The 15,993-nt window shown below is 44.1% G+C and overlaps 1 protein-coding gene across 1 annotated transcript in view; it reads left to right on the top strand.

The window, feature by feature from the left end:
- Positions 1-15,993, top strand: part of Ngf (nerve growth factor) — a 48,937-nt gene that overhangs the window by 15,271 nt on the left and 17,673 nt on the right. The gene's annotated exons all lie outside the window — the stretch shown is intronic.

Genomic DNA, 15,993 nt, shown 5'->3' with positions numbered 1-15,993 from the left:
TTCTGGGATGTGAAAAAAGCAAGGGAACCATGCCCCTGACAGGAATTTAATTCAGTCATCAGCAAAGGGCAAGTGTCACAGGGCTTAACTTCTGCCCTTACCCCTGCCAGAAAGTGCAAGACCCAGATAGAAAAAAATAATAATAATAATAATCCAGAGACAACTGTCCTCTAGATTTCTTGGACAGAAATAATTTGTTTAGTGTTTCATTTATCATCAAACCTACAAAACTTGGACTGTGGCTGTAGCTCAGTAGCAGAGCACTTGCCTGGCATGCGTGAGGCACTGGGTTCGATCTTTAGCACCACATTAAAAATAAAATAAAGGTATTCTGTTCATCTACAATTACCAAAAAAAAAATTTTAATCTACTAAAGGGGTTGGGGTTGTGGCTCAGTGGCAGAGAACTTGCCTCGCACATATGAGGCACTGGGTTCAATCCTTAGCACCACATAAAAATGAATAAACAAAATAAAGATATTGCATCCATCTCTAACAAAAAAAATATTTTTTAAAAAAGCTACCAAAACTTAAAGATGTTGTAAGAACATCTCTTTTCTGCCTGTTTTCCTAAGCAAACATATAAAAATGGAGAAACTTTTTGGTCCCGCCAATATTGGTAATTGGGATTAATTCTTAAATTCTTATTGCAAGGAAGTTGCCTTTTTTTTTTTCCTGTACCAGGGATTGAACCTAGTGAACGCTTTACCACTGAGCTGCATCCCCAGCCCTCCTTTGTACCCTTTATTTTGAGGCAGGGCCTCACTAATTTGCTGAGGGCCTTGATAAATTGCTGAGGCTGACCTTGAACTCGTGAGCCTCCTGGCTCAGCCTCCTGAGTCACTGGGATTTCAGGCATGTGCCACTGCACCTGGCCGATATTGCCTATCTTAAAGCTTATTTTTCACTAGTGAATAATTAGTGTCCTCACTGTGTGCACACATTCTGGGCTTTAGGGACTGTAAGGACATTTAAGGATTATACCTGTCCATGGGGGATAAAAGGTTGTCATCTGACTGACACTTCGTATTTTAACTTTAATTCCAAGGAACTTTAGGCATTGGGGGGAAAAATATCACTGGGGTCAATCTAGTATCACAGGGCTGGCTGTCAGACACATTCTTCTATGACCCTGTAGCCTTGGTCATAAAAAGGAAATGAAAACATTTTATCATAAGTCTTCTCGTCTTCTGTAGATTGCTTCTGCTATCTGCCCCTGTCTGCACCTGTGAGACACACAAACACACACACACACACACACACACACACACACAGAGGCAACTGCTGTTCCTGTCTGATTCAAAGATCCATGGAATGGTAGAGTTGAAAAAATCATGAGAAATCATGCAATCCTTCTTAAAATAAATGGTGGGGCTGGTGGAAAGGTAGGAAAGGAAACCAAAAATCTAGTGGATGGAGTGCCTGTCACAGTGTGAGCAGCAGAGCCCTGCTCAGGACTCCATTCATGTCTTCCTTGCAACTTTCATTAACTCTTTATCAAGCACCGTCTTTGTGCCAGGAGCTGTGCTGGGAACCCGAGACACCTTGGTGGACAAAACCCATATGTAGTTGCTGTGCTTCTCATGGGGCTTACAGGCCAGTTAGGAGGGCAATCTGTGATTGATTGGTAATCCAGGCGGGGGTCGGGGAGTGGTTCTAAGTGCTGGGAAGGAGAATCCACAGGCTGGTTGATGGTGTGACCTGGGAGCAGGCAGCAGACTTCCTAGAGGAAGGCATGATTCATTGGAGATCTGAAAGGTAGGCAGGAGGAGAAAGAGGACAGATGCTCCAAAGACAGGGGGACGTCCTCCTTCCTGGTCCAGGCAATGTTTAACTGTGGTGTGCTGGAGCCAGCTCACAGGGACCCACACCTGCTCCACCGTGAACTTCTCTTCCTAGCCCTGCACTCTGAGGTCATGTGGTAACTTGAAATTGGCCATCGTGGGCATATTCGTACCACAGAAAGCAACGGATGCCACAAATTCAGGCTTCCCCCAACTCCAACTTTGGAGAGTCATTTTTACCAGCTCCACAGGCTTCATATATTCCACCTGCTTCCTGGCAGTGGGCAGCACAAACAGTGCCCTTTAAGCCAAATGCCTGGTCTCCCTCCTGCAGAAACTACCAAGCACCCCCCCCCAACATGTGACTTGGGCCTTGGGCTGTTTATTACAGACCCTGGGCCATCTGGCTCCTCCTGGGATCCAGGACATCCCAACAAGTTAATACCAACCCGCTAAGAAAGAGCCTGTTCTTGTGGTCTTCGTCACCCCCTTGCCATCTAATGATATTTATCAACCACCCACGCCTGCCCAGCACTGTATGAGACACTTGGCCAGGCAGATCTCAAGTACGACTTTGACCCCTCAGGAATTCGGGGCCTGGCTCAGGCCGCTAGACTGACATTGTTCCTCCCTAATATAACACAGGCTGCTGGGAGCACAGAACCAGGGCCAGAGCCCAGGCAAGGGCACAAGGGTAGGAGATGGCACTGTGTTTTACACAGTGTATCTCTAGACACACGAGGCTCCGGGAGGGAAAGGGTTGGAGTTCCCAGTAGGCGTGGTGTGGTCAAGTTGTAAAGCAGTGAATTCCACCACCCTTACACCTCACTACCCACCTAGTTCTCTGAAGAGATTTGCTGAAAGAAAAAGCAAGTTTTGAGTTCTTGTGAAGACGGTCAATTAGCAAGCGTGGAGAACATTCCAGGGGTGGAGGGTTCATGGTGGCAACCCCTTGTTTCTAGGGGATATGTGTCTATACTGTGTATATGTGTGGGTGCGTGTATGTACATGTGCACAAGTGTACATGTGCCCACCTATGTGTCCATATGTATGTATGTAAATGTATGTGTGCATGGCTTTGGTGTCCCTGTGTGGTACACAGAATATGGAGGGAAACCAACAATGGCTGTGGGATGGGGCAGGGTGTGCTGAGGCAGACAGGACTGAGAAGTGGAGCATCTAGAAGGGAAGGGCGGCCAGGGGTCCAGATGGGAAAAGAAGCAGGGCATCCAGGATGCACAGGGTTCTCTTCCCTGTGAACATCTGGCTTTGCCCTCTCAGCCTGTGCTGGAGAAGGCACCCCCTGCACTACAAAGATGCAGCCATTTGCTCTCTTGACCTAGAGTCGCCACCACTTGGGGTGGCGGTGAGTCTCCAGGAGGCCTCTCCTCCCTGACCCAGCAGTAGCTCTGAATGCAGTGGGAGAGCAGCCCTCCCAGCTGCAGACACCGAGTCTCCTACCCTCTCCTCAGATCGTGAAGCTGCACGTCTGAAATGGAGCGTAGGCAGGAGTGAGCAGAGGGAGCACTGTTGGGTGAGCAGGGCCAGCAGGTAGGCTGCCAGGGTGGTTTGGGGAGGTGCGACACAAAACGGGGGATAATTTGAAGGTCCTGAGTGCAGAGGAGACGATGAAGGAGAGATCCCAGAATATACTGGGAAAGGAGTTGACTCAGAGTGGACAGACAGAGGCAGGTGGACTTGAAGAGAAGGGCCCAGGTGCCCTGAAGAGAAGCCCCACCCCCTCCCTGGATCCCTTTCTCTGTTGTAACATACTAATGGCCTGTGGCCCAGCTCACATGCTGCTGCCTTTCCTGGTACTGCCTTGGGGCCCAAGAGAATCCCCTGACCCTTCTGACAAGGTCAAAGGTCTTGGCCCAGTCACTGGGAGCTGACAAGACAGTTTGGAAGAAAAGCAGTGTCCAGTCCTCTGCAGAGGGACTGGGGGCAGAGAGACAGTACACTAGTGCAGGCTGTGTCCTCTAGGGCGTCTAGAGGGGATGAGAGGAGTCTCTGCCCACCAAACCTTGTGTGTGGCAAACAGCTGCATCTGCCTGATGGAAAGATCTCTTCTAATTCACACAAAGCCTCCACGGGGCCTGGCTGCAGCCCCAACCCTGGAAGCCCATGCAGTCCATGGGAGGGGGCTCCAGAGAGAATGAGACTGGAGTTTATGTTGGGGTTCAAGAGAGGGGCATCCTGTGGGGAGGGAACAGTAAAGATCCGCGTTACCCACTTAACAGCGTCACCTAGGGTCAGCACCGGGCTGTTAGTTACTCTGTGGTCTGAAGATGAAAGGATGTTTTCCTTATTAACGTAGAAATAATTAACTTGTTTATGTTATTATGCTCATTGTCTAAATATTGTTTAATAAAATGTCTTATTGCTGATAATTACCCAAGCCTTACAGTAAACACGGGACTCCCGCGGAGGCAGGGGTGCATTTATAGTCACATAGAGAGCACCCAAGTGTTTACTTTGCTGCCACGTAGTCACCTGACCGTGGTCCCCTGACTGCAGCTCTGTGGTAACTCCTTATCAACCCCAGGTGAAGAGCGCTCCGATAAAGAGCAAATTATTCTCTGTGGTCAGATCCCAAAATACGTGGGTGACAAACACAGTGGCATTGTTTCCTCCACTGAGTCTTGTTTTCCATGTGTGGGAGGAATTCCAGATTGGAGAATTCTGAATCCAGACTTCGTAGATTTTTTTTTTTTTCTTCCTAATCGAGACAAACACAACTAATGATAAAGAACAATACCAGCCTGGCTTCTATGCTCTGAAAGCCTCCGGGTCAAAACCTGACCTCAATAGGGATTGGAAAGGATCCAATAGCAACTACTGTCTTCTGTTGTTGAGTTGGACCACAGACTCCACCAGACCAACTTTCCCTTGGCTTCGGAGCCTGGACACAGAGCAGATGTGCCCGCCTGCTTATGCGCTGGAGGATGGAACTGCTCTCCCAGCTTATTGAAATCAGATGCAACAGCACTCAGAGCTGCCCTGCAAACAGATGGTAACTCTGCAAGCACCATCATATTGGAAAATTACAAGAGCCATGACTCCATCTCCTTACTGCCCTGCACAACTGTATTTTTACCAACTGGGCAAGAGAAAGGTCTTCTCTTCTCCAACCATATACTGTGAGGGACCAGGCTCATGTTTAGATAGCTAAAGCAGTAAAATATATTCAACCCCTATCCACAGCTTTATTTTCCATGGTTCTGCCTGAGGTCAACCATGATCTGAAAATATTAAATGGAAAATTCCAGAAATTAACACTTTTGTCAGTTTTAAATTGCATTCCATCTGAGTAACTTGATGAAATATGGCAACATCCCATTCCAGCCCTTCAGGACATGAATGATCCCTTTGTCCAGCGTATCCATGTTGTATACCCTACCCCACTGTTAAGCACTTAGTAGCCAAATCAGTTATCAGATCAGCTGTTGAGGTATCACTGTGCTTGTGTTCAAGCACCCCTTGTGTGGCATGTCACAATACCAGTATCATTCACCTCACTTTGTCCCATCACGCATGCTTTGTATCATCTCACATCAACACAAGAAGGGTGAGTACAATAAGATAATTTGAGAGTGAAGAAAAGACCATATTCACATAAATTTTATTATAGTAGATTGTTATAATTATGCTATTTTATTATCATTTATTGTTGTTAACCTTTTACTGTGTCTAATTTATCAACTTGGTCATATGTATACATGCACAGGAAAAACACAGTATATATATAGAGCTCAATATTATCCATAGCTTCAGGCATTCACTAAGGGGCCTTAGAATATATCCCCAATGGATGGGGGGGGGGTTACTATATACAGATTTGAATATGATAGATAATTCTGGAAGGATGTGCTCTAAATGTTAACATTAGTTATATCTGACTAGATGAGATTGAAATAAAAAACAAGATGGTATATGTGGAATCGAGCATACCTGTTTGAGGAATTTGCACTCAATTTCCAAATGGCATTCAACTTGTCATAAACAAATCCTGAGTTTATGTGGAAATATTTCTTTAAATATGCTGTATACTTAAGAAAAGTTTATCTTAAAATGCTAGGTAGTTAATAAACTCAATTGCTCTATATTTTAAAAGTTTAAATTATGCTGAGTTTCTTTTGAGATTTTTCCATGTTAAAATTAGGTAATCTGGACAAAACATTAAGTTAGACTTTGTTGATTGGTTGATTTTTGAGATTTACCTAAGTAAATCAATACATAGCTTCAGTTTCTTCTCTGTGTAAAATACTCAACAACTCTACTCATTGGGCTATTATGAGCATTAAAAGAGATAATCCATATAAAGTATTTACCAAATACCTGACAATGAGAAATTGGACAAATTTCAGCTGTCATTAGTCTAGTGTTCTCTCTCTCTCTCTCTCTCTCCTCCTCTCCCTCTTTCTCTCCATACACACACACAAACACACACACACACACACACACATTTTCATTTATATTTTCTTTCAAAGATGACATCAATAATTGCAAAAAAAATAATAAGCAGACAAACGAACAGAAAACAATTACTTTCTGAATTAACCTGAGATAGACCTGAGTGCAAAACGAATAAATATCCAGGGTCCAGCTCAAATCCTCCAGCATCTATTGACTCTTTGGACTTTTCTCAGCTATCCTCCAGGTGATGCTTGATACATCATAGCAAGAATTTAAGATTGACAGAGACCTTAGAAATAATCAATCCTCATCTTTTGATAGGTGACTTACCCAACATCACAGGGCAGCAAAGCCAAGACTAGCCTCCAAGACCCTGACCACTCGCCTCTTTTCCCTCTGACAGATGGACTCAATTGGTTGATAATGATATTGACTCCCCATTGGTCCTTAGCCTGCTTCATAATGTCACACAGCATGTAGCCCAGCCCCAGGCATGTAATAGGTACTTGAAAGTGGTTTGATGTGCAAGGTGCATGCTCATCAATATAGGGATAGAGTCTCTGCCTTCAAGAAGCTTTCAGAGATTAATCAGGGAAGGCACAGCAGGGCATGAGGGGTTCTCAGAGAGGGCAAGCTTGTTTAATTTCATCTCTAGAAGAATGAAGACCAGAAATTGTATATAATAAATCTCAGTGAGCTAATTTTTTAGGCTTCTTACTCAGGCTTCTTACTTCTTACAAATCCCTAAGCTAGATAGTTCTCAAACTTATGTTTATAGCCCTTGACCTCTGCCTTAACTATAGATTTCTCTATCAACTCCCTCCTCAAACTCTCCACCTGTATATTGGGTTTAGAATATAGGTGTCTCCACTTTAGCTCATCCCAACCTAAATTCCTGATCCTTGCCCTTCAAATCTGCTCCTCCCCAGTGTTCTCCATCTCAATAAATGGCACCCCCATCTAGCAGGATGTCAAAAACTTTGGATTCTCCTTAATTATCCCTTTCCCTCACTGCTCCACAGCACAGTCCACAAGGAAGATCCTATTGGCTTCTTTCCTTCCACATATCCCTTTTACAGTGTCCTCTCACCTACCCCACATTGCCACCACAGCTCAGACCACTGCCCCCTCTCCCTCAGATGACTGCAGGAGCTTCCTCACCCATCTTCTGGTTTCCACCCTGGGTCCCCATTGGGCGTGCTCGGCTATAACGAGTTATGTCACCTTCCCGCTCAAAACCTTCTCATGGCTTCCCGTTTCCTTCAGAATCAGCCCAAACTCTCCAGCCACAGAGATGGTTTGCTGTCTTCAGCCACGTATGCTCCTGCCTCAGGGACCTTACACTGGCCCTTCTCTGCCTAGAATGTTCTTCCACATTTCTGCATACCTCTCTCCCACACTTCGGTTATTTCTCACCGGCCATCACCTCATCACAAAGTCCTTCCCTGACCAAACTAGCATTCCCCGGTGTATAATTCCAACTTGTTTACCATGCTTTGTTTTCTCCATCACTTATCAGCAATTGGTATTTTGTTGGTTGCTTTTTCGTTTTTTCGAGAACTTTCCCATTCTATTCATAACTGTATCCCCAGACTCCAGAACGATGCCTTGTCTTGTAGGTGCTAAAAGAGCGACTCCACGATGCACTTTTTTTTTTTTTGTATCAGGGATTAATTTCAGGGGCACTTAAACACTGAACCACATCTCCAGCCCTTTTAATTTTTCATTTTGAGACAGGGTCTCACTAAGTTGCTCAGGGACTCATTACATTGCTGAAGCTGGCTTTGAATTTATGATCCTCCTGCCTCAGTCTCCTGAGCCACTGGGATTACAGGTGTGTGCCATGGTGCCCCACAACAATGCATGGTCATTCCGTCATTCCTCGATTGTTGGGTCTCGTGGGTGTTCGTCTGCTGCTCTTGCTAGGACGCTCTTTTTCACCTCTGTCATCCCTGCAGCTCTGAGCATGGGGCCCCTGCATGGCACAGGTGCTCCTTATGCGTGTACTGAATTAAACTGAATGATTTCCAAGCACTAGCCACACATTTTCGAGTTCAGTCAAGTTCATATTATCAGCCAGAAGCCCTGTGCCCCAAGGATTTGTTCATTTTCCTGAGAGAGCCCCAGTGTTTCATGAGAACTTAGGCGGCAACCCTTGGAAGAAAACAACACAGAGCTTTGTGTGATGGAGAAAACAGGGAGGTGCAGTCACAGTCAGGGCCGTTCGCGGCGACCTTTTGCCAGGCCTGAGTGTGCAGAGCCAAGCTGTGGGGAAAGCCGTAGAAGCAACTGTAACCAAAGGGTTCATCAGATCACAGCCACTAAGGTCACCAGTCTGTCCTGGAGGGGAGGTTTATGCCATCCGTCTGCCACAGAACCCTGTAGACAAACCACAGTGACTCAGACACACCAAATTTTTTGCTCCTGTCTGATTCTGCTACACTTCTACAGACCCAGACAACCTTGTTCCTTGACTTTGGAATCACGTCCATTGGTTTGAGTAATGGACTGGGGTCTTTCCATCATGCCGTCCTGGAGACACACCCCAGACCCCGGTCAAGGGAGGCTGTGCCACACTGAGGTCTTTCCACCAGCCTGCTTCTCTAGAAGGAATCCAGGTGCAGCTCAAGCTGTACAAACTTCAGGGCTGGAAGAGGGGCTAGAACATGACATGGCGTACTAGAAAGCATTTACAGATTTATCTTAAAATCAAAGGTACTTGCAAGAGTGGATTCAGCCCTGCCTTCGGCTATTTCCTCGGGCTCACACGTTTAAAGTAGAAATAAGTCACAAAATGTGTCATTGTCTACTTATACTTTCTCCTGATGGCAATAGAACATGACTCAGCTCCCCAGGTCACCATCCGTTATTTTTAGACCACTCTGTCTTTTAAGAAAAATCCTTTGGCCACTGGAAGACTCGTTTCAAAAGTTGATCTGAAAAAGTAAAACAATTGTACATTTAAAAGACATAAAAAACCAAAGAAAGAAACAGCTTTATTAAGGTAAAGAAACTTAATATGATGGGTATATTCGCTTTTACCTTTTTAGTGGGTTGGTGCCGATAAACAATTCTTATCTTTGGAAATGATGCCAGGAAACCCCACTAAATCAAAGCAAGTACAGATTTACAGAAAAGCAAACAGCAGCTGTCTCAGATCACCCAGGGGTCTGAGGCCAACAGTCTGCTGAGAACTCATCAAACCCAATCAAGCTGTTCAGGGCACCAGAAATCTAAAGAATAAAAGTGTAAGCCCTTTGGGAATAGTAAGAAAAGATTCATCCAGATTTTTAAAAAAGTGTGTCCAAAGCTCAAACCATTACCACAGACCAAAGCAGGACTCTCCACACCAGAGCTGCAAAGAGGCCACTTCCAAAAGCTACTTAAGTGAGACGTAAAGCATATCTGGATCTTTCCTCCACACAGGGACTGACTTACAGTGACAGAACTTGTCCCCCTCTCTGGAAAATCTCCAAATCACAATCTCACAACAGTTACACTTGTTTTCAAAGCACTGGTCAATTCAAGAAACCATGTTCCTTGGATGGTTTAGACTGTTCTCAAAAATGAATTTCTTGGTATATGGATTCACATAATATGTTGCCACATTTTTAGTTCATACTGTTTCCATGGTGAAATAAATTTGACCTCAAGTATCTTCTAAGAGCGCCCCAGTGCCTACTGGCATGTGGAAAGCTGAGTACAGAAAGCTGTTTCTAACCCAGTAGTTCCCAAATGTGCTTAACCATGGAACCTTTGTTTCACCAAACCTCTTTTTACATCCCAAGGGTGGGAAGCACTGCCTTGAACATTCCAGTGACTTCAAGGCCAAGATCGAGGCCCACTTCCTAGAGAGATCATTCATTCTCTTAGAAAGTGGACATTTGTTAGCTGGCTTCTGTAGGTCAGGCTCTGCCTAGACAAGGAGGCAAATACAAAGAAGAAAGTGTCTAGATTGCGGCATGCTGGTAGTATCAACGTAATGGAGGAGATAAACACGTATGTAAATATCAGCATTTTTTATGGGAGGAAGGCCTCTCTAGACCCCTTCATTACTGACAGTCTGTATAAAGTAATTTACAACCCATATTGTTCAGTAATATTTTCTGTGCATTTGTCTTAAAAATATTATGTGTTACTATAGTGTTACTTTAGTAACACCATATTATGTGTTACTAAAGATAAGGCTTGTGCCTCATAATTGTCTAGTATCATCTATAGTACCTAGCGTGGGATTGGACACATAATAATTCATCTAATGTGTACTGGTTGATTCATTAAAGACTCAACTAGGTGATTCCTTGATTCCTTTTTAGTTTTGCAATTTAATAATCTTTCTCAAATATTGGTACAATCTTATGCCTACAAAATTATGGTGAGCCACAAAAGTATGTAATAATTAATAATTCATTAGTTCCAGTTTTCTAGGGGGTTGTCTCAATGCCACATAAGTAGCTAATTTCATGCACACAGCCTCTCCCAGTGACAAGCCACAGCGAAGGAAAGCAATTTACTCTCTGCTTATGGCCACAGCTTAAGTGTTACAACTTAAAACTTAGTGATTTGACCTTGTAATCGGAGAACAGCCAAGTCTCTTGATTTTACATATGAGCATCCTGGGAATCAAGTGAATGTTTAGCTATTCATTGTAGAATTTAATACAGACTAGGGTTAGCCACAATTGGTAACACTTGGGGAGTTGTTAATTTCTTGCTGGCAATTTCACTGTAAACTCCCTTCATAAATTTCAGATTTAAACTTGGCATTGTCATCCAGATTTTCTGCATATCTATTTGATTTACATATGCTGAGTGGTTCCTAATTGTATGATCAGTAAATAGATAGCACCTCTGATGCTTTAAGTATCTGAGAATTCTCCAGAGCCGCAGAAACTTATTTCATAAGTGAGTGAGGAAGTGAATTTTGTGAAGATGGGTTGCGTTGGGTTCTACAATGATGTGTCAGGGTTTCTCAGTCTTTGTGCTAGTGATGTTTTGGCCAGATGTTTATCGTGATGGGAGGTGCTCTAGGCCTCATAGTCTGTTTGCAGTATCCTCAGCTTCTACTCACTAGATGCTAATAGCATCCCTCCTACCCATAGATAACACCAAAAAATGTCTCCAGATAACACCAAAAAATGTCTCCAGATATTGCCGGATGTAGAGGTTAGGTGGGAGGAAACTTCCCCTGGTGGAGAACCACTGAAACTAAAAGAATTCCTGGTGGCTAACTAACATCAGTTCTAGACTGATGCTAACTGAATTTTTCATTTATGGACCATTAGTTAGTAGGTGCTCAGAGAATGAAAAGCAATGTTTATTGTGCTTTGGCACTACATACTGTTCTCTTTCTAGCCTGTATAGCTTAAAAGAAGTTACCTACCCTCTCAGAATCTTACTTTCCCTATAGACACAAGAAGAGGAATACCTACCCACATGTGGGCACCAGCAGAAGAGGGCCATACCCTGAAAAACTCCTCGTATTATGCCAAGCAAGTAGCAGGCATGTATTAAATATCTCTAGTTCCCTGCCTCCTCCTGCTACTCTTCCCCTCCTCCTCCGCCCCCTTTCCCAATGTCTGAGACAAACATAACCAAATTATATGCACTACAAATGGCTTGGTGGTTTCTTTCTAATTTTTTCCTTCTATAGCACAGATAATCATGAACTGACATTATATCCAAACCTTATGTGAGCTTTGGAGAACAGAACAGCCTCAGTCAACAATAGATAAAAGAGAATCTGAGACCTCAACCCTCCCCTTCATGCCCAAGAACTTCCAAATACAGATGAATGCATCCATACATCTCCACATATGAAACTGACCGTTCATCAGTTTTCTCATTCTGTGTTCAACATAAGATTGTAATGACTAGACAAAGAGGCTACTCCCAGCGGGGTTGATGGAGCCCTGCACCAGCACCCATCCTCAGCCATCAAATAGACCTGGTCACTTCCTCAGCTGTACTGTATGAGCCTTTGAAAAATGAAACAGCCCAGTTTAGGCACCATGGGGAGGAGGCTAACCTGAAAACATATCTGGTGTAGTCCTGGACCTCAGGGATTTACAGAGAAGACATATGGAAAGGCTTATGAATCTTATTTTCATTATAAAGGCATTATAACAACATTACAAGCCATTTGGAGAATGAGGGAAAGAGGAAGGGGATCACCCAAAGTTCTAACACTCAAAACAACTGTTTTCATTTATGAATTTACTTCCAGGCCTTGTTCCCACACACATGATTTCCCTCGACTATGGTGATTCCACACACATTCTCCCCTCACCTGACCCCACCCCCATCTTGCACTAGATCACAAGCATTGCCCTTTATCCCTATTGTCATTTCGGTTTTCGTATGTAATGACTGCAAAGAAGTTCTGGAAAAAGATTTCAGGAACTGACATTATATCCAAACCTTATGTGAGTTTTGGAGAACAGAACAGCCTCAGTCAACAATTAACTATCAATTAACTAATCCCTTATTAAGGGATAATGCCTTATCCCTTAATCAATTAACTATCCCCTTATTGATGAACACTTGCCTTCTGATTTTGCAATTATACAACATTTAGTGGAGTGGGGGATCCATAAGTATAGCTTTTCCCATGTCAGGATCATCTTCTTCAGGACAGAATCTCAAAAAATGTAATTAATAGGTACAAACTGTGAATATGTCTACAGTATTAAATATAGTATTGTCAAATTATTGCAAAGTACATTATTTTGTTATAGAAGAATTTGTAAGTCATTACCAAATACAGGAAAGTAAAAGGTCTAAAACAATCACTCATAATCCTTTAATTCAACTATTACTGTATTTTCTTCCAATCTTTTCTCCCTGTATCTGTTTTAATGTAAGTATCTATCTAAAATTCGTTTTATTATATTATCAAGACTTGCCTTCTTAAATAAGCAGTTACCCAGTGTAGAGGAGTAACTCTAGTTCACATAATATAAGGGTCTCTCTGGGCATGGTGGCACACTCCTGTAAGCCCAGTGGCTCAGGAGGATGAGGCAGGGGGATCACAAGTTCAAGGCCAGCCTTAGCAACTTATCTAGGCCTTAAGTCACTTAACTTAGTGAAACCCCGTCTCAAAATGAAAAATGTAAATGGTTAAGGACACCTGGGTTCAATCCCTAGTACCTAAATAAATAAATAATAGGACTCCTTAGGGTGCAAAGGGTAGGTGGCTGGAGGATACCTGATTGCTTCAGTACACCCAGAAGCCTTCTCTGCACCGTTCTGTTACGGGCCAGGTATCTGCCCTCCCTGCCAACAGGACTCTCTTCTGTCGTTCCAAAGTCAGTGCAGGAGAGGTCTGTGAAGTGGAACCAAAGGTACCTTGAAAACCCTTTAGGAAGGAACACATTGGTCCTCTCCATAGAGCCTCTCCATACATCCAACCAACTCCTTTTCCCTCCACGATGGGAACAGGTTACTCACTCTTCCTTCCATTAAGCACTGGATGGAGTGGCTAGCTTCCAAAAAAAACCATATTACTTTAAAAAAAAATACAAATCTTTAACATCAGTATCACACAGAATGAAAGTTCAGTGAAAATCAACTCTGACATAAAACTATGTTGTATGCACACATATTTGCATATTCAAGTCTCCACCTCACACACTCATTTGGTGATTGCCATGTGGAATCATTTGCACTCTTTAAATCGTTATTCATTCTTTATTTCTCTTCTTTCCTGTCCTCCTTCTTTCATTTCCTCTTTCCTGCCTTCCTCCCTCCTTCCCTTTCTAAAAAGTGTTGTTGTTTTTTTTTCTGATTGCATATAATTGAAGTGACATGTTTAAAGCTCCTGTAACAAGAACCATTACATCCTAAATTGAGCACTGTTCACAGTGGGGAATGCTGCCACCACTGGCAGCCCACTTCTCTTGCTGAATGTCTCTGTTCAGTGGAGGTAGCACCTGCCCCTCCTCCATTTCTTCTCATTCATCCCTGTGGCGTGTCCTGCAGTGGTGAAGGGCAGCTCTTCTCCCTCGCCCTGTGGAAGCTTTCCTGAATGCCTAACATCCCTACCTATAGCCATTTTTTTGTTATGAGGTGGTTTCCAGATGCCTCACCTTCTTGGTTCATCATTAGCACTCTCCACACTGGGGGAGAGAAGGACTGGGGGCTTGGGCTGAGGCTGTGGTTCCCTCAGCCCATGCACTGACCGACAGAGCAGCCCCCTACAGGGAAATGGCAATGGCAGTGGCACCGAGGAACAGTGGAAGCACATCCCTGAGACGGCCTCTCTGCAGCCCCAGCTCCAGAAGGCTGCATCCCAGATTTATGGATGGCACCTGGTGAAGCAATGATGCAAAGGCAATGTGAAATCCAAGTACACCATCATCTATCTGTGTTTGGATTTGGTTTGGGGTTTTATTAATGACAGTGGATTTGATTAAACAAAGTTTACACAGTAACTAACTCCAGCTGGATCCAAGCATCAATGGGAAACCCCAATTCCCCTGATGTTGTCCTTCTGTCCTTTCCACTCATGATTTCTTTCCAAAGCATTTTCTCCGAATCTGATAATGGTGAGGTCATACGATCTCATTTATTTGAAGGGCCAGTCTGGCACGCCCAGCCTGGCGGCCCTGCGATGAGATGAAGGACTTTTGCGTTGGAGATGCTGTGTGCCTGGATTGTGGCCTTGTCCTCACTTATGTGATGAAATCACTCGATCGTTCTGCCAAGGCAATGTTATCATTGGGTTTGGGTGCGGATTTGGAATTTCTCGAACAGAAACCATATTCAAATAGATCACTAATTGAAACATCATCAGGATTGTCTTGTAACCTTACCAGAAGCTGGTTCAATGAAATCTGGGTCCTTTGGTGGAGTTGTTACTTATTTTGAGTGACTATGATTACCTACTGCTTGGGCTTTTTCTCTAGGGAAATCCAAGAGGCATGTCTTACCGGTCCTGGCAGAGGTCTGTGGGCCTGTTTGTAATTTGTGCAGGGATTTCTTCCTCTCCCCAAAGCTGGGGTTGAAGTCATCTTCAAAATCGTTTATTCAGTCTGTCTCCTTCTCCCATTTCTCTGTGTCTCGGGCTTCTCTCTTGGGCTGCCTTCCCTCCTGCTGCTACTGTCCCTTGTCTGTGGGTCCCTTTCTCCCCCCCCCCTTGCATTTTTCTCACTCCCCTCTATTGTTTTCCTCTGTCTCTCCTCTCATCTGCTGCCCTTGCCTCTTCCTCCTGTTCTCCTGCTCTCTCAGTTCCTTCTTACTGTAACTCCATCCCCCTCCTCCTCCTTTCTCATTGTTCCTCTTTGATGACAACAGGTTTCCTAAGGATAGGGCAAATCTCAGCTCACTAGTTTCTCCCAGTGCCTGAAGGCATTGGGTTGTTCTGATTCCTCTGATCAGGACTCACCCATTCCTGCCACAACACTCATCAAGCTTCCAACTGATGGGAAATGAGATAGGTATTTCTGCCTATGTCCCTGACCTGGGCTTAGCCCCAGCCTGGCCCCTAATTGGAATCAGCAGATCCAGCACCAGGACCATGGCCAACATCAGTGCCAATATTAGTCAGATCCCTCATGGTGCCAGGTGGGGACTGGGCCAAGTGGCATAATTAATAGCCAGTGTGTGCCCTTCTGATGTGTCTGCCAACATGTCACTATTACCCTGTAGGTGACAGTCATTGCTCACTGGTATGGAGCCCTTTTTTTGATTTTCACCTTTATACTCACTGTTCTTGAGAATCTAAAACAAGACATTGGCCTGAACTTTTTAAAGAGTTTCTAGAAGCAACAGACTGGTGGGCAAGAGGAACTTCCA

The sequence above is a fragment of the Marmota flaviventris genome, chromosome 10 (genome assembly GCF_047511675.1).
Source record: "Marmota flaviventris isolate mMarFla1 chromosome 10, mMarFla1.hap1, whole genome shotgun sequence".
Lineage (NCBI taxonomy): Eukaryota > Metazoa > Chordata > Mammalia > Rodentia > Sciuridae > Marmota > Marmota flaviventris.
Note: the sequence above shows the minus strand (reverse complement) of the source record. Positions and strands in the feature narration are given on the sequence as shown.